General features: G+C 33.7%; 1 protein-coding gene across 15 annotated transcripts in view; it reads right to left on the bottom strand.

Annotated features, from left to right (window-relative positions):
* casz1 (castor zinc finger 1) overlaps nt 1-26,452 on the bottom strand; it is a 234,777-nt gene that overhangs the window by 147,267 nt on the left and 61,058 nt on the right. For all 15 annotated transcript variants that reach the window (XM_051097448.1, XM_051097449.1, XM_051097441.1 and 12 more), the window contains exon 3: nt 20,755-20,861. The gene's annotated coding sequence lies outside the window, so the exon portion shown is untranslated. The remainder of the gene's footprint in view (nt 1-20,754; nt 20,862-26,452) is intronic.

Here is a 26,452-nt window from a genome sequence, read left to right as displayed (position 1 = left end):
AATAATTCTAAATATATTCTCTAAAAACTCTTATTTTATGCTTATTAGTCAAGTAAATTCATCTTGTTTTAAGGATGATTTTAGTCTATATTTAAACATAAGCAGAAATATATTAAAAAACAAAAACATAATTCTAAATATGTTCTCTAAAAACCCTTATTTTATGCTTATGAGTCAAGTAAATTCATCTTGTTTTAAGTATGATTTTAGTCTATATTTAAAAAAGTAGGAATATATTTTGGAAACTAAAAATAATTCAAAATATATTCTCTAAAAACTCTTATTTTATGCTCATTAGTTAAGTCAGTTCATCTTGTTTAAAGACTGATTTTAGTCTATATTTAAAAATATAAGAAAGAATATATTTTGAAACAAAAAAGTAAAATAATTAAAAATATATTCTCTAAAAAATTATTTTTGCACGTTTGTAAAATAAATTAATCTTGTTTTAAGGATGATTTTATTATATATTCAAAAATAATTCAAAATATATTCCCTAAAAACTTATTTTATGCTCATAGTTAAGTAAATTCATCTTGTTTAAAGACTGATTTTAGTCTATATTTAAAAATATAAGAAAGAATATATTTTGAAACAAAAGTGTAAAATATTTAAAAATATATTCTCTAAAAATATTTTTGCACGTTTGTAAAATAAATTAATCTTGTTTTAAGGATGATTGCGTTATATATTTAAACATATACGCAAGAATATATTTCGCAAAAAAATAAAAAATAAATAATAATTCAAAATATCCATATTTTTTTTTTCAAAATATCCAACTGATGAGCGGCGCCATAAAGGATTCTAACTTTCATTTGGGTGCTTTCGTATTCCAGTCTCCATAGAAATCCATGTTAAAACAGACTGAATTGAAACTTTTAAATATAACTACATATAAAAATGTGCGTAGGTTTAACGTTATATTATTGGCTCTAAAAATATGTTAATTTGACTAGAAACCAGAGACCGGAAATGTATAGCACCGCTCTAGTCAGCCAAGATATTAATGGATGAAAACTCTTACTTTATGCACATTTGCCAAGTAAATTCATCTTGTTTTAAGGATGATTTTAGTTAAAAACTAATGTCTTTTTTTGCAGTGTGATACCGGCCTGTATAACAATCAAAGCTAAAAAGACTCAAAATGCCTGCTTAAAAAACGGCATTACCTTTTCAGTTAACCAGAGCTTAGAAGCCAATGAGCTGGTATTTAGTCTCTATGGAGAATGGAGGGAGGGGGGTTAGAGGCTGCAGGCATGAGTGGGCACAGGAGACAGGCCAGACTGGCACGAGACTCGTGCCCATTTACTCCTCACCAGCGGGCATGCTCCGTGCGAGGCGTGCTGGTGGCCTCAGTCTTGAGAGCAAATTAGATCCACTTCATTAAAATATTCCAGCCAGGAACAAAAGGATGAGGGGTGGAGAAGATGTGCTAGAGATATGCGCCTGATATACATGCAGGCCAGCCGAGATCCACGCACATCTGACAAACAGATTGCCTCACTTGGAGAAAAAGAGACACAGCCCAAAGGGGAAAACTTAATCAGATATAGATGTAAAGTCAACGCATTGGATTATACGCTGCGTGCGTGCGTGTGTGTGTGTGTGTGTGAGAGAGAAAGAGCAGGGGGAAAAATGGCAGAGGGCATATTTGTTATACCACATCCCTTTTGTAGAGGTGCTATAATGTGTACGTGCTCTTTGTTCCCTAAAAACCTCAACATGACTCTCGGTTATAAAAACTTCTGCCTCATTGCAATTATACAAAAGAAAATGAACACTTTTGGGTTGCCCTGGTAACCTAATTGCATCAGTACATTGCACACAGGAGCCAAAGTAACTGAATTTTGATGAAAAGGCGGCGATAATTTACGGCATTGAGAAATTAGTTGCCGTGGCGACGCGTTAATTACATCTCAAATTAACAATGCAAGTGTAGTGAAATTAAATATAAATCATATTTTTTGCATAAATTACAGGGGTTGATTAGTGCGAGGCGCCAGGAGAGAGAGGTTGGGATTCCACGGGCCTGTCACATCAACCCTCCCAACACCCCCATCTCATTCAGCTCCTCTTAAAAGAGAAATGCCGTAAGCTCCTTTACACACCGCCGCTGCGGCACAAACACGCCGACGTTTACGTGTGTGTGTGTGTGTGTTTTCTAATTAGCATTTTGATCTTTTCCAGGTTGATGAACTTCTTTACTTCTGTCACTCCTGGAAAAGCATAAATTTGTTTTTTTTTCCCCTCTCTTCTAAATGATTACTAATAGATGTTAACATATGGTATGAAAACATATCCGTCATATACAGCCAGGTCTACAACGTCTGAGACCACTAGTCAAAATGCGTCTAATTTTTTGCATTTGTCTCATTTTAATATCAATTAGTATAGAATCATAAATATGTAGTTCATAAATAATAACATATATAACAAGTATGTAGTAATATTAGTAGTATGTCAGCGATGTAAAGTATTAATATTATTATTATTTAGAATATTATAATATTATTTTTAGAATTAAGTATATTATTAGCATACACATTGGTATAAATTAATACATTTATCACATTTCATTAAATACAATTCCTTTATTTCTTTTACAATTTACATTGTAATGTCAATGAGTTATTATTTTGTAAAATATATTACTATTAAAGTAAATTATTACATTTCTTACATTAAATTATTTGTCTCTTTTATATTCTATATTGTAACAATATAATCATGAAGTATTATTATTATTATTAGAATATTATTAACATACATATTAGCATAAATGAATACATTTACCACAAAATTAAATAAAAAGAAATAACATTTCTTTATTTCTTTTACATTTTACATTGTAATGTTATTAATGACAGTTATTTTTTATTAAAATATATTAATTATTATTTACATAAATGATTACATTTCTTACATTAAATTTAATTACTTTTTTATATTTAAATTTTTTTTTTAATATTTTTTTTAATATTTTATTATTTAGAATAATTATATATTAATAATAATTATTTTATTTAATAATTAAGTATATTATCGGCATACATATTTGTATAAATTAATAACATTTTATTAAATTTAAAATTCTTTTAGATTTTACATTGTAATGTTAATAATGACAATTCTTTTTTTAATAAAGTATATGAATTATTATTAATGTAAATGATTACATTTCTTACATTAAATTACTTAGTCATGTTATATTTTATATTGTAATGTTATAATAGTGAAGTATTTTTAAATTATTTATAATAATTATTATCCATTTAAACAATTAAGTATATTATTAGCATACATATTAGTCTAAATTAATACATGTATCATATTTCATTACATTTATTTCCTTTATTTATTTCATATTTTACACTGTAATGTTAATAATGATGTTATTATTTATTAAAGTATATTTATTATTATTATTTATTAAGTGTATGTATTAATAATCATTAACATTATTATTAATGTAGTTAATTAGTTGATCTCTTTTATATTTAACAATTTTTATAATGTTATAATAATGTAGTATTAGTATTTAGAATAATTATACATTTAGTATAATTATTATTCTTTTAAATAATTAAGTATATTAGCATATTTATTAATATAAATATATTTATTGCATTTCATTAAATGAATTTTCTTAATTTGTTTCACATTTTACATGTTAATGAATTGTTATTATTATTATTATTAGTTAAAGCATATTTATTATTAATCATTTACATTAATTCTTATTAATGTAAATGATTACATTTATTACATTAAATTGCTTTATTACATTGTAATGTTACAATAACGATGAAGTATTATTATAATTATGATTATAATTATAATTATATTTAAATGTATGATTTAAAAAAAAAGCACAAAGATGTTTCTCTTTCTTTGTCCATCTCTTTCTCTCCCTCCTAAACGATCACTAATGGATGTTAACATATGGTATGAAAACATATCCATCATATACAGCAGGGTCTAAAACCACAAGTCAAAACAATTCTATTTTTTTTGCATATCTTTAATTTAATATCAATTTTGCATAACAGTGCAGAATCATAAACATGTATTTCATAAAAAAAATAAATATAATATGTATATAGTCATAAAGTCTTCTTCATTTTATTTAAATTGAATTTTTTTTTTTTCCCTTTTTTTTTTTTTTAAGTGGTCTCATAGTTTTGGATACCACATTTATGGTTTCTGTTGCCACTTTACAGTAAGAAAAAAAAACTTGTTCTACATGTGATCTCATACATATTGAGTAAGACAGCAGGGTTCAAGGCAAACCCAAATGTTAAGAATTAGGCCTGACACTCCTGAGTGAACAAAATTCCATGTGGCCGATTTTGTGTATGAAAGCTTGTGTTGTTTAGTGGCCCAATCCCACACATACAGTGGCATGCGTAACCTCAGAGCATCAAGAACAAGCCTCCAGAGTCATGTCGGCTGAGGGTGGGGGGGGGGGGGGCTGTGTCTGCAGAGGAGGAGAGAGAGAAAGAGAGAGAGAGCACAAACACAACAGCAACAGGAACCAACTTGAGCCATCTAAATTATTCATCATCCAGATGGATTCCTTTCTCCTTGAATTTTCAACTCAAATAGACCTATTCACCTACAATTTTCATTGCCGCCTGTTGTGTCCGACGTCGCTCAAACCACAAAAACAACACACGCGCCTGCTCAAACCACAGCTGGGAGAAAAATCCCAATGAACACTCTTATCTTCACACTCTTTTTTCTTTCCCTCTCTGTTTTCCTTCTGTTACGGTGAGCTGGGGGAGTGACATTGGGGGAAGGATATGAAAAAGCCTGCAGCCCCCAGAGACTGTAACTATCTGCCATTTAGCCGCTAAAATGTCAGCAAAATTTAATGAACTCCACGTGTCTCTCGATCAGTCCTTGAAAAGTATTTTATGTCTTCTGATGCGTTTTCTGCTTTTTTTATTCCGCTGATAATTCCAAACAGCATCAAATTAAGTCTTTAAAGTGATTTACACTTTAAAACATTTAAAAGTATAACTAGTTTTAAATTATTATTTTTTTTAAATATAAAAATTGCTGCCGCTCTAACAGTACATATCACTGTATTAGTATATCATACATATCACCCTGTTTTTCTGTGTTTAATTATGAAAGTTTCAGCACAGTCTGAGTGATTTTGAAGGTTTTTGAAGTGTTGAGCGCACAAAAAGATCTGTGTGAAAGATGTCATGAACTCAAAGGGAGAAAACCAAACTAAATACATAATTGGAACCAGCCATGCGGATAGAAAACGTCAAAAATTTAACTTCAAGCCACATATGTGAGACTCCAGATTTAGATTTAAACGGTTCAAATAATCTATTTATATCGTTTTTCGTTTCTTAAATATTTTTAAGAAAAATAAATCCTTTTTAGGCCAAATATATTTTGTTGCTATTAGAAAACCAAAATCTGCTGATTTGATCTAGTTTTAACAGCATTTACATGCATTTTTCTCCTCTTAGTCATTTTCTGAGGCAACATTTGCAAAAGCCACAGAAGACATACCATAATAAAGCGCTTTTGAAAATGACCAAAGCAGGATTATGATTCTGTGGGACACTCCCATGAAAATTATTTTGCCAGACTGCATTATGAAACATTTCCATCAAAATACGCTTACACAACGCTGCACACGGCTCTCCATCTCTATTGTGTTAGCTTGCCGCTCTCTTCTTCTCACCTCAGTCATTACGGCCCATGTGCCAGGATGCAGATGGACAGCCTACATTACCAATATGACCAACCTCTGCTGGCAGAGGTCCATTCACGCAAACTTACTTCCTGGCCTTGGACAAGGAGGTAGAGATGACCTCAGTCTCCAGGGGCAACTCTTCCCTTGTACATATCCACTTATAAATGTGCCTGATGACTTTTAAAAGGACAAAGAATCATTAGGAGAATAAGTAGCCTTTCACATATTCCTTCTGCAACGCCCCCTGAAAGTAATTCCAATGCATTTACACAAAAGAGAATTGCTTTACTGGGAGAGGCAGTGGTTTAATGGTCCAATACGCTCTTGGCCCAAGTACAATTATCTTCATATGATGGTGCGAAAAAAAAAAAGGGGAAAAAAACTTAGGCTTTGAAGGAAAAGTGGGTTCAGTGAAATGTCAGTGTGCACACAAACATTTGGCCTTTTATGAGTAAATAAATCATACAAATGAAAAAAGAAACATTAACACAACAGTTATTACTCTTTGCACAAACAAACTGCAGTTGATCAAGGCATAAAGAAAACATTAAACATCTTTAATGCAAAATGAAAAGCAAGTGCAGTAAATCATTAAAGAGGGATTCCAAATGCAGCTCTTCATACTGATACATCGTTTCTTGGTTTCATTTAGATCTGTTATGTAATAACGGACTTGACAAGAGAGGCAACATGATGGTCAGAAGGTAGAGAAGCCCACCATAAGACCCCTTTTCTAGTGCATGTTTCATCTACATATCTCAGCAATACGTAAGTCATTCTATAACACTGATTTACAGTTTGCAGAATCTGCAAAATGTTAATTATTTTACAGAAGGTTCAAACGTGCATCGTGATTCCTTCTGAAGCATCAGTGAGCGTTTGAACTTTCTGTAATAGTTGCGTAAGAGTCCCTCAGTTGTCCTCAGTGTGAAAAGATGGATCTCAAAATCATACCGTCATTGATGGAAAGGGTTCAAATACAAAAAATACTAGAAAAACCAAAGAATTTGTGGGACCTGAATAGCGGGCTGTTGTCACGGTTCAGGACAAACAAAGGACTCATAAACAACTATCACTAAACAAAGAAACACAGCTGTGGATCATTCAGGTAGCAACACAGTATTGAGAATCAAGTGTATGTAAACTTTTGAACGGGGTCATTTTTATACTCTTGTAGAGTATATGTAAACATCTATTATGTGAAATATCTTATTCAGGTCAGTACTAAATAAAAAAATAACATGCATTTTGTATGATCCCTCTAAAATAATTAACATTTTGCAGATTCTGCAAGGTGTATGTAAACTTTTGACCTCAACTGCCTGAATGATTTTGAATGATCAGTTAATACAAAACCTGTTAAAAAAGCCAAACACGCCTATGTGGGCAGGGGCTTAAACTGGCATGACCTGCCATATACACTATATTAAGCAGATGTTTGCAGTTTAAATAAATATACCCTTTCATTTTGCCTGCTGTATGCCTCACTCCATAAAAAAATCCAGACCCTCCCAACAAGATTAAATAAAAACCCAAAATAATACAGACTCCCAGAGGAAAACCTTAGAGGAAATAGTTTTAGTAGCAGGACAGGGGCATACAGTAGTTTTCGAGATTTGGGAAACAGCCTGCTCTGAGCATCTACACTTGTGTTTGTTCTGCAAGTAATCAAGGACACTTACAGGGATTTTTCATTTGAAAAAAGAAAAGTTTGTTTATTCATTCTCATGTTGTTTCAAACCTGTATGACTTCAGGGAACAGTATATCTAAAAATGAAAATTTGCAGGACATCTACTCACCCTCAGGCTATCCAAGATGTATATGTGTCATTGGACCACAAAACCAGTTACAGGGGTAAATTTTTTGAAATTGAGATTTGTACACCTTATGAGCTGAGTAAATAAGCTTTCCACTGATGCATGGTTTGTTATGACAGGGCAATATTTGGCCAAGATACAACTATTTGAAAATCAGGAATCTAAGGGTGCAAAAAAATCTAAATATTGAGAAAATTGCCTTTAAAGTTGTCCAAATGAAGTTCTTAGCAATATTACTAATCCAAAAATTAAGTTTGGTTATATATTTATGGTAGGAAATCTACAAAATATCTTCATGGAACATGATCTTTACTTAAAATTCTCATTTTGACCCATACAATGTATTGTTGGCTATTGCTACAAATATACCTGTGCTACTTAAGACTGGTTTTGTGGTCCAGGGTCACATATGAGTTTGAACTCTTCCCATTCCCATTCACTGGAGAGGATCCATTGGTGAGCAAGTTATGCTAAATTTCTCTAAATCTGTTCTAATGAATAAACAAACTCATCTACATCTTGGGTTACCTGATGGTGAGTAAATTTCGGAAAATGTAATTTTTTGCTAAACTGACGCTTCAGTGTGGAACACAGAATAGAGTGTTTTATTCCCATGAATTTAAAGTCAATGGGGTCCAATGTTCTTTTTATTTTAACATGAATGATGACAGATTTTTCAATTTCAGGACTTTTAGTCAATGCTTGTACTCCAATAGAAAATGGACCAAAAGTATTGATTGATAAAGAACAAAAAGCATTTTATTAGATCTTCAAATGTTTGACAGTACAGAGGAAATAATGACACATTTTTAATTTATGGGTAAATTCTGTCATTAATTGCTCACCCTCGTGTCGTTCCAAACCCGTAAGACCTTCGTTCATCTTCAGGACACAAATGAAGATATTGCTGATGAAATCCGAGAGCTTTCTGACCCTACATAGACAGCAATGCAACTGACAAGTTCACGTTAAAACAGTCCATGTGACATCAGTGGCTCAATTGTAATATTACGAGCTACGAGAATACTTTTCACACACGTGAACCACTCGTGAACATGTATCGAAGACTGACATGGAAGAGGAGAAATTGTTGAATAAACACATTGTTTTGTTTTCTTCGCGTACAAAAAGTATTCTCGTAACTTCACAAAATTACGGTTGAATGACGGATGTCACATGGACTATTTTAACAATGTCCTTACTACCTTTCTGGGCCTTGAATGTGTCAGCAACATTTCTGTCTACGTGGGGTCAGAAAGCTCTTAAATTATTAATTATTATTAATTCAATTATTAATTTGTGTAATGAAGATGAATGAAGGTCTTACGGGTTTGGAATGACATGAGGGTGAGAAATTAATGACAATTTTCATTTTTGTGTGAACCATCCCTTTAAAGCTGATATTTTTCCTACTTTGGTGTATGAGACGGCCACAGCTTGGTTTTTATGAAGCGCAGACATATTTAAACAGTCTGAGTAACTGAAGAAAACGATTTCTAGTCAACAGGATGGTATACTGTACGCGTATAAATTACGCACACAAGACAGGAACTGAATCAGGCAGACAGTCTGTCTTAGCATAAATTCTACCTTTCCAGAATAAATTGATATGGGCGTTTAAACATCCCATTTTGTGCTGGAAGTGCTTTCACTCAGTGCTAAAGTTCTTGCGGCGGGAAAGAAATCAGTTAAAATTGAGACCTGCTCTTTGGCTGTTGACAGGTAGAAATTTGAAACAGCCATATGGCTGGTAATGGGAGGGAAAGAGGAAGGAGAGCCCACTAGAACCTGACACTCCCATTAGGACCCTCCTGAAAAGTGAAATATTTGATCACGAGAGGGAAATTGAGCAAAAATGAACTGAAACTAGATATAGTCGACTTACTTTCCCGTTCGCGCCCCGATATAGATGTCACTCAGAACTTAATAAGCTTTTGAATTTCCATTTTATCACAGAAAATAGAGTGTGAGAAATAAAATCAGCCAGTTTCACCCTAATGGACAAAGTAATGGAGAGGTGGAACTGACACAACACACTTTGTCTGTGGTAATACCATCAAAATGAAAGCATATTCACTGCTGGAGTTTTCAGGGAATCAATTCAAACCAAATAGTGGCCCTTTTTCGCTAGGTTTTTATTTCATAATGGCTCCAACAAATACAGCACTTTGGCTCTCGGGCAACGGGGTGTCACTCAGGGCGATAGCAACAGAGTCATTTATCCAATAGAGTCGAGGCCTGAAACCAGCGCGCAGACCGCGTCTTTCGATTCACTCTATTTCGGCTCTGTGAGCATTAGCCAGACGTTACATTGATCCCACAGGAAAGGATTAGCTCACTTTTAGACCAAAGTGTTACATATGAGGTCAGGTCATATCGGATGACCTCTGCGGCTCGCTGCTTGAACCCAAACCGTTTTGAGCTACGACACCACCGGCCTAGCCGACTCACAGCTCGCTTCAAAAGAGAGCAGCCTTGGGCCCGTCATCACAAAACAGCACTGAGAGAGCTGAACTCGCAGCCATATGGACCTCAGCCAATCCTGTTCAAACACCAGGGACCGTGTTCAGAGAGAACGGGTGTGGTAGCAGCCTCAACAAACCGCATTACTTTAAACGGTTAAAGCCATCACCGGGGTTTCTTTTAACCCTTCTGTTCTACAGAGACAGACTATACTCTTTTATGTTTGGGGTCGCAGAAAAATTAACTTACTACAACTCATATTTTATATTGTGGGTCCCTGAAAAATGTGTCCTAATGGAAACCCAAAGATATTTGAAATTTGAAATTATATTTATATTATATGTGACCCTGGACCACAAAACCAGTCTTAGGTAGCATGGGTATATTTGTAGCAATAACCAACAATACATTGTATGGGTCAAAATTATCGATTTTTCTTTTATCAAAAATCAAAAATTTTGACCCATACAATGTATTTTTGGCTATTGCTACAAATATACCCCAGCTACTTCAGACTGGTGTTGTGGTCCAGGGTCACATATATCCGTAACATAGTTTTATAATATATATTTAAATTTTACTTTATATATATATATATACATATATATATTTTTTTTTTCTGTAGGACGATATAATACAAAAAATCAATTAAAAAATTAGCAAATGTCATGAAGTATAAATCTGATTCATAAATGTCATTTTCAAAACCTCTAACTCTAATTTAAAGACATTTAATATGATAATAAATATTACATTATAAATAAATGTAATACTATTATATTTCATTCTTTTTTATAGAGGACGAAGCATATGTAATATAAATAATCAGTTTGCCTAAAATTAAAGTAAAAATGATTCCTAAATGTTATCTTCAAGTTCTCAAACACAACTTGAGGGTTAAAAAAATAAAAAAGGAGAACAATAAAACTGTTGTTTTAAAGTATCACTTTCACCTCACAACAGAATGTTTAAACAAAAGTTCCAAGTTGAGCAAATCTGGAAACCACTTCTTTAAACATTGTTTTGTTAGGCAAGAGAACAGCGAGTCAACTGCAAGATGCAAATCTAGGCTTGCTTTGTTTTTGACAATAATTACAGAAAGTGAACAAGAAGAAGAGTCCTCAGTCCCCTGTGTTCTGCTGCTCTATTAATTATTCTGAGGAAGACAGATGTTAAATTGCGTATGCCCATCAGCACTAAGACTTTCACGAGATTTATCATTCATGTAAATCATGAATAAAATATTTCCTTGCCAAGAGAAAATGTTACATCTGTTTGGTGCATCACAGACACCATGATGCAAGAAAAATCCAAACTGGAAGACGCCAGTGACCACCTATACGAACACAAAACGGACAGAGTTTATGGACCTAAAATGGTTCTTTTTTTTTCCCCCATACACAGCATGAAATTAGATTAAACAGATGTTGAATTCATTAATATGAATAAAGCCGTTTTAATTTTGTTTTTACTGCACATTTGCATAAGCCTTTAGTTATGTACCAAATAATTGAGACGTTTGCCTCTTGACTTTGGAGTACAATTTTGCTGTCCAGCTTTATGTTGATACTTCATTATCCTCATGAATATTCACAAGCCAAAGCCACTTTAATACAGTGTTGTGAAAACACGGACAATATTTGTATCTCTTTTCACTTCGCATCCACCCACGAGCTTCAGAGGAATAACATTTTTTTTTTGTTTTTTTTCTCTCTCTCGTCTAATATACTACCATGCATACGAAAACTCACTGGCCAGTGGCTATAAATATTCTTTAATGGCTATGAAACTCTATTTTGCATTAGTTTTATTAAAAAGATTTTTTGTTCCCATGACATCATCGTATGTAAGTCAGTCTCCATCTCTCATTCGAAACACACTTAGGTTTTTGTTTCAGTGGGGAGCAAAAAGCCCAGTTTTAATAAAATGTGCGCAAGATGCTTCGCCTTCCTCGGATGCATAAATAAGTAAGCAGTGACAGACAGAGTGTCATCTGTGAGGAGAGAGAGAGGGAGGGAAAGAAAGGGAGCATCAATGTTCCAGGAGGAGGAGGACGAGGTCGGGACACGAGTCGCGGGGACGCGGCCCTTTCGCGTCGCCCCCGGCCACCATCACGTCGGCCTGCCCTCGGAACAGACAGCCAGGCTCTCACAACAGATGGAACTAATGATGCGCAACAAAAGAGATCATTTCACTGTGGTCCTGGGGAAGCCACAAAGAGTGCTGGGACATTTGAATGATAGGGCCAGCCAGTCACTAGGGGTTAGATATGGGAAGCTTTTATGGAGGTGGAAAAGTGAATAGAGGCTCCCTGGCCCTCCTTCGGCCTCTTTGATGTCTCTCACAGAACCAGAGCGCCACTTTTTAAAAGGGAAATATGAAAAGTGGAAGACTAGGGCCTCTGCCAATCTCTTTTTCATCCTTTTTTATGAGCCTTGTCAGCAGGAAATCCCCTGTTTTTTGAAGACGCATGAGTTCATGGCAAATGTACAGTTTGATGTTCTTGTAGGAGCACTGAGGAATAAAAGATTGGAAGACAGTAATGCGCTCATTGAACATTTCAAAAAGCTTTCAAATAAACTCAAGGATCAACAATAAAGATTTTTTTTTTCTGCTGGCCCTGCCAACATTCTCACAGGTCCCACCACAAAGAAGCTTATTTTATTAAAAAATGAAATAAAATTTGATAAAATAATGTTAAAAAAAAAAAAAAAAATTCTTTAATAAATAATGAATATTAAATCATTATGAACAAAACAATAAAAATAATACATTTAAATTTATAATTTTTTTTTTTTTGAAAAAAATGTTTTTTTTTTACATTTATACATATTTTTATTATCATTATTATTATTAAAATCTATCTATGTCAATCTTTTCGCAGTTCCCATTACAAAGAAGCTTATTTTAAAAAATAATCAAAAATTTGATAAAATAAAAAAGTTACAAATAATGAATAAATAATGAATATTAAATCAGTATGATAAAAGCAATTAAATAATATAAACATATTTTTATTAAAATTATGTATTATTTATAAATTACATATACATATATTATTATTATTATTATTATTATTAAAATCTATTTATAAGCCATGTATCTATCTGTCAAATTTTCACAGTTCCCATGACAAAGCTTATTTAAAAATATAAACAAATAAAATTTGATAAAATAAAAAAAGTTAAAAAAATAAATAATGAATATTAAATCATTATCACAAAATAACAAATATAAATATATAAATCTATTTTAATTTATTATTTATAAATTATACATACATATAATTATTATTATTATTATTATTATTATTATCTATAGACATATATCTATTTATATGTCAACAGTTTTACAGTTCCCATCACTAAGAAGCTTATATTAAGAAATAATCAAATAAAATTTGATAAAACAAATGTATAAAACTGTATAAAAATGGAAAAATGTGCAGATTTTATCAACCTCATCTGACCCTTAAAAATGATATTTACTGGTATAACCTAACAAAACATTTTTTAAATGAAATGACTGCACAAAGGGAATGCATGCAAATGTACATTGTTCTATAAAAATATATCTGCATAAGTTCAAAGGCTTGTACTGCAAGAGCATATGAGTTAAGTGCACAAAGAGCATTTTGATATCCATACAGCCTAGATTTCAATGACAAAAGAAATTCCATATATCATTCACCTAGGGGTCCATTCAGACCATGATACCACGCTGTGGGACACCATCATTTAACTTCAGTTAGAACACTGAGGAAAGAAAAAAGGGCAAAGGTTCCATCACTTTCTAGAGTGGGCTCTTATTTAATAGCTTACTCTCCATCGTTCAGTTCAAAACAAATGAGCATTAACAGCACTTCCTCGCAGTCCAAACAACAATAGACCAGTTCACTCAAAAAAGGAAATTCTCTCATCATTTACTCACCCTTATGTTGTTTCCAAAACTGTAATGTAAAGTAAATGAGTAAATAATAAGAGAGTTTTGATTTTAAGATGAACTATTCCTTTAAGTGCACATCAAGCAGACCAGGCACGTTCCTTCTGCTGTTTGAAAATAAACAGAGGGGAAAAACAGCGCACCTTGAAACACCCGGGGAGGGGATTTAAGTAAGATGTGAAGCGTTCAGTAGCTCAATCCGCTTCCCTACTTCTATACTGTAGATATCAGGGAAAGTTCAGGCTGATGCTGACACGAACAGAGGAGCGTGTCGTTATTAGCGGCAGGTTAGTTCTGATAACACTATCAGCCTCCTCCCCCCGGGCCAGCGGTGCTGGGCCTAACCCTCAAATAAAGCCGAAGTGTCTCGACTCCCTGGCACATTAGCTCTGATTACAATGACCTTCATTATATCAGCTACCCTTATTATACACATAGAGCACAGCGCTCCCTTGGGCTGCACACTGCAGCATAAAGGAGAGGAGGTGGGGCGGCCCGCTACAGGAGGATGCGTGCGTGGCATGTGACTGACCGCAACCACGGTGGTCCTGCATAATATCCTTGGCCGAAAAACAGGATATCAGGCCATTGTGCAAAAGTAAGGTAATTGTTCCCAAAAGAACAATGCTTGGAAGAGGTGCAAGATAAAATCCTTGTATTTCAATTGTTTCATATTCCAAAAAAAAATACAATACCTACGCATTCACTGTCAAAGTACACTAAACAGAATGTGGAAACACATGTGTGTCTTTTGAGTATTTAATTTCAAAATAATTGGGTTGGGTTTTCGATTCAATTCAATTTGCGATTTAATTTGATTCAGTTTAATTCAATTCAGATAATTCATTTGGGTATTTTTAAGTTATAGCATCCATTTTGCTTACACATGGAAGAAATGCTGCTGCTAAATGTTAAATATCTGCTACTGCTCAGCATTATATACGGTAGTGAGTGATTCAGATGGTTTCAAAGCCGAAACTCTGATCACTGATCATGCTGTATATTTTGAGTTCCTAAAAAATGGGTCATAAGTTCATGAATCTGACCAAACTGGTCACGAACGGTTTATAAGAGTCACTAGTTTGTGAATCAGACTACGCTAGTTATGCTGTGTGTTTCTGATTCACTAAAAACAACCGATTCATAATTTTTTTTGTGAATCACTCTACACAGTTAGTGCTGAATGTTTTGATTCACTAAAAAAACTGGCTCATAAAAGTAATTTGTTTTTGAATCAGTCTACAGTGTCAGTGTCGTATGTTTTCATTCACTAAAAAGAATCGATTCATAAAAGTCATTTCTTTGGGAATCAGTCTACAAAGTTAGTGTTGTTTGTTTTGATTCACTAAAAAGAATTGGTCCATAAAAGCCATTTGTTTGTGAATCAGTCTTCACTGTTAGTGTTGTACGTTTTGAATCACTAAAAAGAATTGGTTCATAAAAGTAATTTGTTTATGAATCATTTAACACTGCTAGTGCTGTATGTTTTGATTCACTAAAAAGAATTGGTCCATAAAAGCCATTTGTTTGTGAATCAGTCTATACTGCCAGTGTGGTACGTTTTGAATCACTAAAAAGAATTGGTTCATAAAAGTAATTTGTTTATGAATCATTTAACACTGCTAGTGCTGTATGTTTTAATTCACTAAAAAGAATTGGTCCATAAAAGCCATTTGTTTGTGAATCAGTCTACACTGTCAGTGTGGTATGTTTTGATTCATTAAAAATAATTGGTTCATAAAAGTCATTTGTTTGTGAATTTGTTTGTTTTGAATCACTAAAAAGAATTGGTTCATTGTTTATGAATCATTTAACACTGTTAGTGCTGTATGTTTTGATTCACTAAAAAGGATTGGTTCATAAAAGTCATTTGTTTGTGAATCAGTCTACACTGTCAGTGTGGTATGTTTTGATTCACTAAAAAGAATTGGTTCATAAAAGTAATCTGTTTGTGAATCAGTCTATACTGCCAGTGTGGTACGTTTTGAATCACTAAAAAGAATTGGTTCATAAAAGTAATTTGTTTATGAATCATTTAACACTGCTAGTGCTGTATGTTTTGATTCACTAAAAAGAACTGGTCCATAAAAGCCATTTGTTTGTGAATCAGTCTATACTGCCAGTGTGGTACGTTTTGAATCACTAAAAAGAATTGTTTCATAAATGTAATTTGTTTATGAATCATTTAACACTGCTAGTGCTGTATGTTTTGATTCACTAAAAAGAATTGGTCCATAAAAGCCATTTGTTTGTGAATCAGTCTACACTGTCAGTGTGGTATGTTTTGACTCACTAAAAAGAATCGGTTCATAAAAGTCATTTGTTTGTGAATCAGTCTAGACTGTTAGTACTGTATGTTCTGATTCACTAAAAAGAACTGTCCACACTGTATGTTTTGGATTCATTAAAAGCAACCAGTTCACAAGAGTCATTAATTTATGAATCAAACTACATTGGTTGCATTATGCCTTGCCATTATTTCACAGTACATGATCTTTTTTTACCTCACAATCAATACATACTGCAAACTCAGATACACAAATCAGGTCAAATATAATTTCTTTTGCTATGGCACTCAATGGTAAAAACTCCTGACCAACAGCACAAATGCGCCTTTATATCCGTCTGCATCACAGGAATCTTGTATACAGGAGATCATGATGTCTTAATTTGCCTACAGACGCATAATGCCGGTCACCTCCAGCCTGCAGTCAGAGCCAACGGATGCTGGCAGCGACTCTACGAGGAGAATGGAAGCTGGACCGGGGCCCTAACGGAAAGCTCGGGGACTCTCGTCACCACTTAGCATACGGCATGCTTGTTAACTTCAATTTTCTGCTCATTCCCACTCACAGAGCCGCAGGGCTAACATTCTTCAGTTCTTGGCAGACGCACCCTCTGGCGGGGGTGACCACCCCCTGAACGGCAGGGGAGCGGGATAAAGACGCAGAGCGCGGCCCCCAAATCTCCCCGCTCATCTGCGTGCGCCTGCTGGCTCTCGCAGCATCCTTCTCGCTCTCCTGCCAGGTGCCTCCATGGCAGCCGTTACCCATGGAGACCTGCCTCTCCCTATTCACTTAGCCTGGCTAACCGAGCATCGAGCAGTAGGGGTGCGAAGGGAGGGAGGAGGGCATCGGTGCAGTCTGCAGGGGGCCGGTGTGTTTGTTTTGTGGAGAGCGGTCTAGAGAGCTGGCTAAATCTGCTTGTTTTGGATTAGAGGGAATTGGGAGGCTGTAAGCACTGGTTTAGGTGATGACTCCTCAATGACTAGTTAAGGCGTACAACACCTGCTGGACCAGTGAGATGCCCAGAAGGACAGAAATACTGGCAAACAATGTCCTTATATGCTGTTTTTTTTCTGCCTTGCTAATCTCATTAACAAAATTACTGACAAAAACGTTTGTTAACGAAGCGCTTCATATATTGCTCAGCTTCTGCTCACATATCTAAATACCAGATGTTATTGACTATTTTTGGGTTATCTGAAACATTTTCTTTATACATTTTTCTTCAAAAACACTGTTGATTGTTGCGCTGTTATTTATTTATTTTTTTCTCATCATATTTTGGTCAGCAGTTACAGCTGGGTAGATTACTTACAAATTGTAGTCTGTTACTGATTTCAAATTACATGAACAAAATTGTAGTTAGTAACATAATCCATTACGTTACACATTTTAGGTTATATAATCAGACTACTTTTAGATTACTTTTAGGTTACTTTTGGCCTGAATGAACTCCTTTATCACATTGATTTAAACATGATAATCTAGTACTATACTAATATCAAAAGTTTTCATTAGAATCTGCAAAATGTTCATTATTTTACCAAAATAAGAGGGACCATACAAAATGCATTTTATTTTTTATTTAGTACTGACCTGAATAAGATATCCACAGGAGAAAATAATAGTTGAATTTATAAAAATGACCTTGTTCAAAAGTTTACACACACTTGATTCTTAATACAGTTTTGTTACTTGGAAGATCCACATCTGTGTTTTTGTTTGTTTGTTTGTTTGTTTAGCGATAATTATTCATGTCCTGAACAGTTTACTGCCCACTGTTCTTCAGAAAAATCCTTCAGGTCCCACAAATTCTGTGGTTTTTCAGCATTTTTGTGTATTTGAACCCTTTCCAACAATGACCGCATGATTTTAAGATCCACCTTCTCACACTAAGGACAACTGAGGGACTCATATCCAACTATTACAGAAAGTTCAAACGCTCACTGATGCTCCAGACAATGCATTAGGAGCCAGGGGTGTAAACTTTTGAACAGAATGAAGATGTGTCCATTTTTTTTTTATTTTGCCTAAATACCATATTTTTTCATTTAGTACTGCCTTTAAGAAGCTACAGAAGATAGTTATACATGTTTCCCAGGAGACAAAATAAGTGAAATTTACCCTGATATTAAAATTCCAAAAGTTTTCACCCTCAAGCTCTTAATCCTCAGTGTGAAAAGATGGATGTTATAATCATACAGTCATTGTTGGAGAGGGTTCAAATAAACAAAAATGTTGAAAAAACACCAAATTTGTGGGACCTGAAAGATTTTACTGTTCAGGACAAACAAGGGACTCATAAACAACTATCGCTAAACAAAAAACAAACAAACAAAAAAAATGGATGTTTTAGGTAACACAATAACACAGTATTAAGATTCAAGTGTATGTAAACCTTTGAACTGGGTCATTTTTATACATATACTATTATTTTCTCTTCTGGACTATCTGTAAATGTCTTTTATGTGAAATATCTTTTTCAGGTTAGCACTAAATAAAAAAAAATAACATGCATTTTGTATGATCCCTCTTTTTTGGTCAAATAATTAACATTTTGCAGATTCTGCAACTTCAACTGTAAAAATACAAAGAGTAAGAAAATATACTCCACTTGTTGTAATTAACAACATGAAGTGCATTAAACATTAAGTCAAGGTTTCCCAAACTGGGGTTTGTAAAGAAACTGCAGGGGGTATGTGAGTTTAATGAAAGGTAATAATGAATTAAATCATAAAAATATAAAATTAAAATAAATCATCAATCAAAATAAAACACTTACTAAAAAAATGACATATTTGTTTAAAGAGGAATTGAGGAGAATCAATAAATTATTAAAAAATGTATTGATATTATGTGAAAACTATGTAATCATGCAATCAGCCTTTTAAAATCAAGTATTTTAAAATGTAATGAAATTAATCTAATTACAAGTATTTAATTTTTGGAATCTGATTACATAATTCAGAAAACATGTAATCAGTTACCCAACTGTGTCATTAAAAACATTTCATTATCATCATGATTTGCACTTTTGAAAATGAAGCAAAAATGAATTTTTGGTCACACTTTAGTTTGAGGAGCAATTCTCACTATTAACTAACTTTTAACCCTGATATTTGCCTCATTTAACTCTTAATTTGTCAGGGATCTAAAATATGGTTACGCAGAATGAAGCATTAATATTTGTTTTGTAAGTACAAATACACAGCCAATAAGCTAGTAATATCCATGCTAATTAGCAACTAGTTAATTGTGAGAGCTGGTCCTTAAAAAACTAAAGTGTGATCATTTTTTTTATTTCAAAAACAATCAAAAGGTGCACATCACAACAAGAATAAAAGATTTTAATTAAAACCGCTAACAAAAAATTGGCAAGAAAAAAAACATTAACCATGTACTAACAACGCTTTATGAAAAGAACAATCTATAAAGAATATGATTGTTTCAAATGATCCAATCATATTCAATAACGTTAGGGACTCTGATATGTGAACTGAAGGTAAACAGTGAATGAACACTGGTTTAATGAAGTGCTTTGCTAGCAAGTTAATTAACTCATCTAAATGCATCACACATATACAGAACATAAACATAATAACAAAATCGCAAAAGTTAACTTGAGCTAAGCTAAACGCTAGTCAGAATGAGCAAGTCATGCTAGAAATATGATCTTTGTGACTGAAGTACAAACAATTTACACAATTCCATTACAACAGAGTTCTTATGTCAAGAACTTTTTACACAAGAACAGTTTTTGCTAACTAAATTGACCAAATCGAAAGGATATACACAGCAAAATACAAAAACAATAACTAAAATTCTTTAATTTACTAAAGATTAACTTCAGTATATTAAAAATGCAATACATTTAAGCCTGGATGATTAACTGGTTCCTATATGTTTTATTACTAGATATAGTTGCATTTATGTCTCAGGATTGTATTTATGGGTTGAGAAGCGGAACTAGTGGCAGATGAACAGGCACCTGGTGAACATTGAGCGCTCCTGGGCTTTTAGGGCTTAATTAATCAAGGCCTCTGGGTATTATGACATGGCTGGGCTTCTCCGTGTGTGTGACTCAATTAAGTTGTTTCGTGAACCAGAGGTGTGACTTCAATATTGCTTAGAGTCACTACTACCACACGAGCTGCGGTTAGCATTACTGCTTTGGGCGAACTGAGGCAATTCCAAACATAGTCGTGTCTTCATCTGCTTCACTGACATAACACAGCAATGAGAACGTACTGAACAGTTACGCTACTTTAGCATGAGGTATTTCGGCACCAAAACCTGCATCCTATTCACTAACCACCGGAAATCCAGCTTAACTAACCATAGTATGTGCTGGTACAACATCAAACCATGCGTTTATGAATCAAGTCATTGTTTACCTCCATAATTTGCATAAAAAACAAACAACATCAGCCGGTAGATGCCTGATATGAGTGTTTATCAGGTAACTGAGCACTAAAATAGTTATTAATATACTACAGATGCATTATGGTACATTGTGACACTGACCTTGAAGATATATCGAGTGCTCCAGTTTTGACTCGGTCCTGTGGGTCACTTGCCAAAAGTTAGCTTGCACGTTCACGCTAGACTCTTACATAGCTGTCTGCTGACGCCTGTAAGGACAAAGAGACACAGTTATGGGTGCTTTTTTTTTTACCACCAAACCATAAACCAGAAACACAAACAAAGATTTTGATGAACTTTTAAAAAACGCCTCCCCTCGCCACTTTGACAAATCAACATTCGGGTTGTGTGACCGTTTTTAATGCATCTTTTTATACCAGCGCTGTCAGTGGCTTGTATCGCACTCAGAATTTTATAAACAGTGCTGTTTCCGCAGCACAGTAACTACTTTCATTTCATTGTAAAACCTGTCAAAACTCCAATTAGATGTTTAGAGAGAAAAATACGACTTTCAATTTGCCCAAACAAACCACTCCGTAAGTTAATAAAAAGGCATTATCATCCATCTTGTGCTCTTATTAGATTGTGTATTTATGCATGCTATCCTTTCAAGAGAAACAAGGGTTTGTGGGTAAAACACAAGCGGAGTGTGTAGTCTCTGAAAAACAGATTTCATGAGAGTGAGTGATAAAAAAGAAATAAGTAGATTTCAGCATCTTGTATGTTAAATATTTTTTATACCAGGTGAAGTCTGTCATATACCTATTAATATAAAACAGATGGGTTACCATATATATGAGTTATTTTTATTTACCCTAAAACACTGATGCACTTCAATAAGCTTTTTTGTTTTAGATAAGGGGCGAAAACAACGGAATTAAAGGCTTGAAATTCCAAATTAAAGAACAGACTAATAACCAGATGAGTTTTTTAGACCAGATAAATACACTAAAAACATAATAAATAAAAGTAATTATTGCAGCTGGTAATTACAATGCTAATTATATTGCTAATTAGCTTATTGTGATGTATACTGTGGATGGGGCCTTCACTACGCCTCAGATCACACAGAAACAAAGTCAAAACGGACTTCAGCCTAAATGATAAGAGCACCACTGATGACAATATGTTTGTTTTAATATTATCAACTGATTGCGTATTAACATTCAAATGTCCTATTGGCTACATATTCCAACCGTCCATGTGGCTGTTGTGGAATGACATCATTGCAAAGACCTTTGGTCTTACACACTGACGAGGTTGATTAATCAGGTCCTCAAATTATTCCTTTCTAAAACCATCTTGGAAGATGGCCCAAATAGAGAATGAACTTGATTTAGAGTGCCAGGAAAGGGTGGATAGATTATAGTCCTTTTATAATCTCCTGACCCTGGCATCTGAGGTAAATGTAGACTCAGAAACATGTAACACATACTGTACACACCTGAATTCAACAGGAAGTGTTCAAACATGGACACAATTATATATATATATATTTCTCTCTCTCTCTCTCTCTGACTTTGTTTCTGTGTGATATGAGGCGCATACCCCCACACTCACAAACTAAACCTACTGTACTCAAATCAATAGTATTACATCAAATATCCTACTACCACACATAAATACTACATGATATAACGTTATTGATGTATTTACCCCTCTCCTCCTTTTGTCTGGAAAAAAAAATATATGAGCATAATGCAATGACGCACATTAGAGTTCAAAAGATTGCCATCAGTAAGTTTTTTTTTTTTAAGAAATGATTGCTTTAATTCAACAAGGATGCATAAAAATGCATGCATGCAATTTTTTAATAAAAAAAAATCCTAACAAAAATGTATCAGGGTTTCCACAAATATATAAAGCAGCACAACTGTTTTCAATGATAATATTAGAATATGTTTCTTGTGAATCAAATCAGCATATTAAAATGATTTCTGAAAGATCATGTGACATAATGTAAAATGTAATTCAGCATTGCCATCACTGGAATAAATTTAACAATAATAAGAAACATTTTTTATTATATTATATTATATTATATTATATTATATGGTCACACTTTATTTTAAGGTCCAATTCTTGCTATTAATAAATCATTAAGTATGCCAAAATAAACTACTAATTTGCTGCTTATTAGTAGTTAGTAAGGTAGTTGTTAAATTTGGGTATTGGGTAGGATTAGGGATATAGAATATGATCGTGCAGAATATGTGTTTTATAAGTATTAATAAATAGCCAGTATGTTATGAATTGGCATGCTAATAAACAACTAGTTAATAGTTAGAATGTTCCCTATACTAAAGTGTTACCTGTTATTATATTATATTATATTATAATATATTGCTGTTTTATTCTGTTTTATTACTATACAGCATATTTTTGTGAGCATAAAATACATTTGAACGCTAGTATAATAAAACATTGTGAAATTGTAGTGTTAAATATTGATTTAACCTTCCTTAAAAAGAAGGGAGGGTTTAACAAAAACCTACAATAATTAAACAATTAATTTATCCAAAAAAAAAATAAATAAAATAATCACATTTTATTACAGAAAAATACAGTTGTCAAGTTTATATCTTGTTCCTGTGGATTCAGAAAGCAGAAACAATGACATGACACGAAGGTTTATTGCATGCTTTTGAGAGTGCGATGTTTGACATAAAAATATTCACTTCATTATGCTTGAGGACAGGATGACCTGTCGTGACACGAAATGTTTTTCACTACATTTTTTAAGCATGATCTCACAAACAAAACAAAAAAAAAGAAAAGAAAAGAAGAAAGCACACACCCAAAAAGGCACAAGAGAAACCAATCGTTCTTACTGATGTCTCGATATTAAATAAATGAACGATGATTCATTTACGCAATATGCGTATTACCGTAGCTATGATTCACAGAGATTCACACTGAATAAATTCTGTCACTGCATTGATCTGGATATTTATCTCCAGATGGGGGGGGATCAAGCATGTATTGTGAACTTCAAGGTATTTGAAGGCCCTGGCATATGAAAAGAATAAAGAGCGTATGTTTGCATTGCCAGGTAACCGTCGTGTTTAGATCCGTGGTCACCTGTTATACAGGAAAACCTTATCTAGGTTTGTCAATGTTCAATAAAACAATGAAACAACGTTTATCTTTACACAGGTTGACGAAAAGAGGGTGGCAAAAAAACAACAAAAAAAGGCATTTTAGTTCAATAAGGAAAGGGTTGAAAAACACAACACACCCATTAATAACAAAGATAAGACACTGCGTCACGAATAAGGAAAGTTAATGACAGAGTCCGTTCATCCCTCAAAATGAAAGAATGAATTTTTGGGATATCTGCTGATCTGTGCATGCAAATAACAACCTGTGACTACAGCTGCATGGCTTAATCACAGCAATACAGGGAGGGAATGTGTAACATGCCAACTTCTCATTATCAAATCCAAATTAATAATTTTCCTAACAATACACCACCTGTCTCCACCTGTGCAATTTTCTGCACATTGCGGAAAGAGAGAAATGCAGGTTTAAACACATTGGTACAGGAGTGTTGACATGGGCTTCAGGATAAAAAAAAGTTCTGAACTGTTACATAAAATTTCTCTACGTTCCCGTGTGTGATAACAACACAACACAGCATAACCTATTTACAAAACTTAGGGTTAGGTCACATGCATTCAAATCAAAGTCTGAACTAGAAGAGCTGGATTTTTCCCCAAACCACACTATCTATACCAGGTACCTCCCTGACTTACATCAATTATCGTTGCTCTCGAACACACACAAACACACACACACACACACACACACGTGACTACCGTTTTGTGAACGTTCTGCAATGTTGATTGAGTCATTCATACCCATCGCACATCCGCAACAAACAAGTTGGTTTCAACTAAATCTTTTCTGAACGGCGGATCTGAGAGGAGAAGGGATCAAGCTTTATTCTTGCTCCAGATGTAACGTGATCATTCGTTCTTTTTATCTATTAATGATTTCAAAGGCTTCCAACCATTATTGCTTTTATTCTCTGGAATAAAACCCAGCTGCTCTCTTTGTAGTGAGTCTGTGTGGGTGTATATGCTTTTTGGTGCGACATGGAGGGGGGTTGGGAGGGTTGAAGGAGAGAGAGGGAACACAAAAAAGGATGAGTATCAGTTTTTTTTTTTTGTTTTTTTTTTCCAACAAAAATATTCTAATTTTACACTCTACAACATATTACCAATGAGTGTTTTTACAAGCTACCCAAGTGGTAAAACTAATTAGCGTGTAATTCTGACCAAGACCCTAACAAACAAACTACATAAACAAGCTTCCAAAGGAGGAGTACAATTTGGTTTATCCATTTTCCAAACATTTCAAAGCAATAGAAGCAGAAATCCTGTGTTTGATAAACCACTAACATAAAATTAGCCTAGCTTAAAATCTAAAATCATACAAAATTGGCATAAACACATTGTCATTTAAATGGGTTCTTAATTATTAACTTGTTTTAATGTAAAAAGAATTTAAAAAAGAATTAGTTTGCAAACAATCGTTGGATGATTTTCACCCTGATGTTCCTTAAAATAAAAATATCAAAGGCGTATTTTTTTTTTTTATGGAATTTAATTTATATATTTGCACCTTTTTTTATTTAGCAAATTGTGTCTACATATTTTTATGCTTAGTTTGACTGATGTTTAAGTAATGTTTACCGAAGTTTTTAAACTTTATTTAGTTTGGTAAAATTTCAGAACTGATCTATAAATAGAAAACTATACATCTAAAAAGAATTATTATGAGTAACAATATGACCTACGGTGGATGACAATCAAACTTAATGTTTGGCACTCCCTTTCACTGTCCATTAATTTTAAAAAGTCTCTGTTTTGTATTTGTTTTATTTAAAAAAAAACAAAAAAAAACAAAAAAACACACACATTGTTTTGTACTCTATCCTAGGCCGTTAAGAGTTTGTTGTGTTCCCTTTCAAACGGTGTGTAGTTTACCTCAAAAGACAAATGTGTTCCGAATAGGGTGTGAATGTGCTTGTGTACTTGTTGATTACACATGCGAGGAGTGCCGCTGTCTTTTATTGGGAAATTTACACCCTTGGTGTGATTTATAGAAATCAGCAGTGCCCACAAAGCAGTAAAACTCTAATTGTTTCTTCCATTTTTAAAGTCTATCCTCCATTAAGGAATCGGTGGGTAATAAAGAGCATTTTTAATCAACCCTCTCTTGTTGATGGGTTGACGTGTGAACAGTCTCGCCTGCCGTACAATGCAAGCTTTTACTGCTGAGAACAATATAGGCTAAAATATTAGGACATCTCGTAAGTGACTGCGGCTTTGCAACACTTGGCCCTTTTCTCAACTCTTCTGCTATGATTTTGTTAACATATGCATCTACTGTACAGGTCATCTCTATAATATGCAACATTTTATTTGGGTCATATTGTATTGTGTGAAATAAAGATGTTCGTCAGCTAATCCTGGTATCACTGGGAAACATGTGACTCATCGCATATTTCAAATCCATCTCTAACAATTTCTTTGAGGAAACTAACACCAAAATTTCCTGGGAACAAGTTACACCCAACATAGGTTAGCTAATATGTAACATACAATTTAAGGAGGAAACACATTAAAATACAAAACTGTGTTATTTTGACAGGATTGTCTGATAAATAAAAAGTTACAAACACAGCATTTATTTAAAATAGAATTTTTTTTTGTAACAATATACACTCCCTTTCAAAAGTTTGGGGTCAGTATGATTTTTCCTTTTTTTTTTTTTTGAAAGAAATCAATACTTT

This window comes from Labeo rohita, chromosome 23 (assembly GCF_022985175.1).
Source record: "Labeo rohita strain BAU-BD-2019 chromosome 23, IGBB_LRoh.1.0, whole genome shotgun sequence".
Classification (NCBI taxonomy): Eukaryota; Metazoa; Chordata; class Actinopteri; order Cypriniformes; family Cyprinidae; genus Labeo; species Labeo rohita.
Note: the sequence above shows the minus strand (reverse complement) of the source record. Positions and strands in the feature narration are given on the sequence as shown.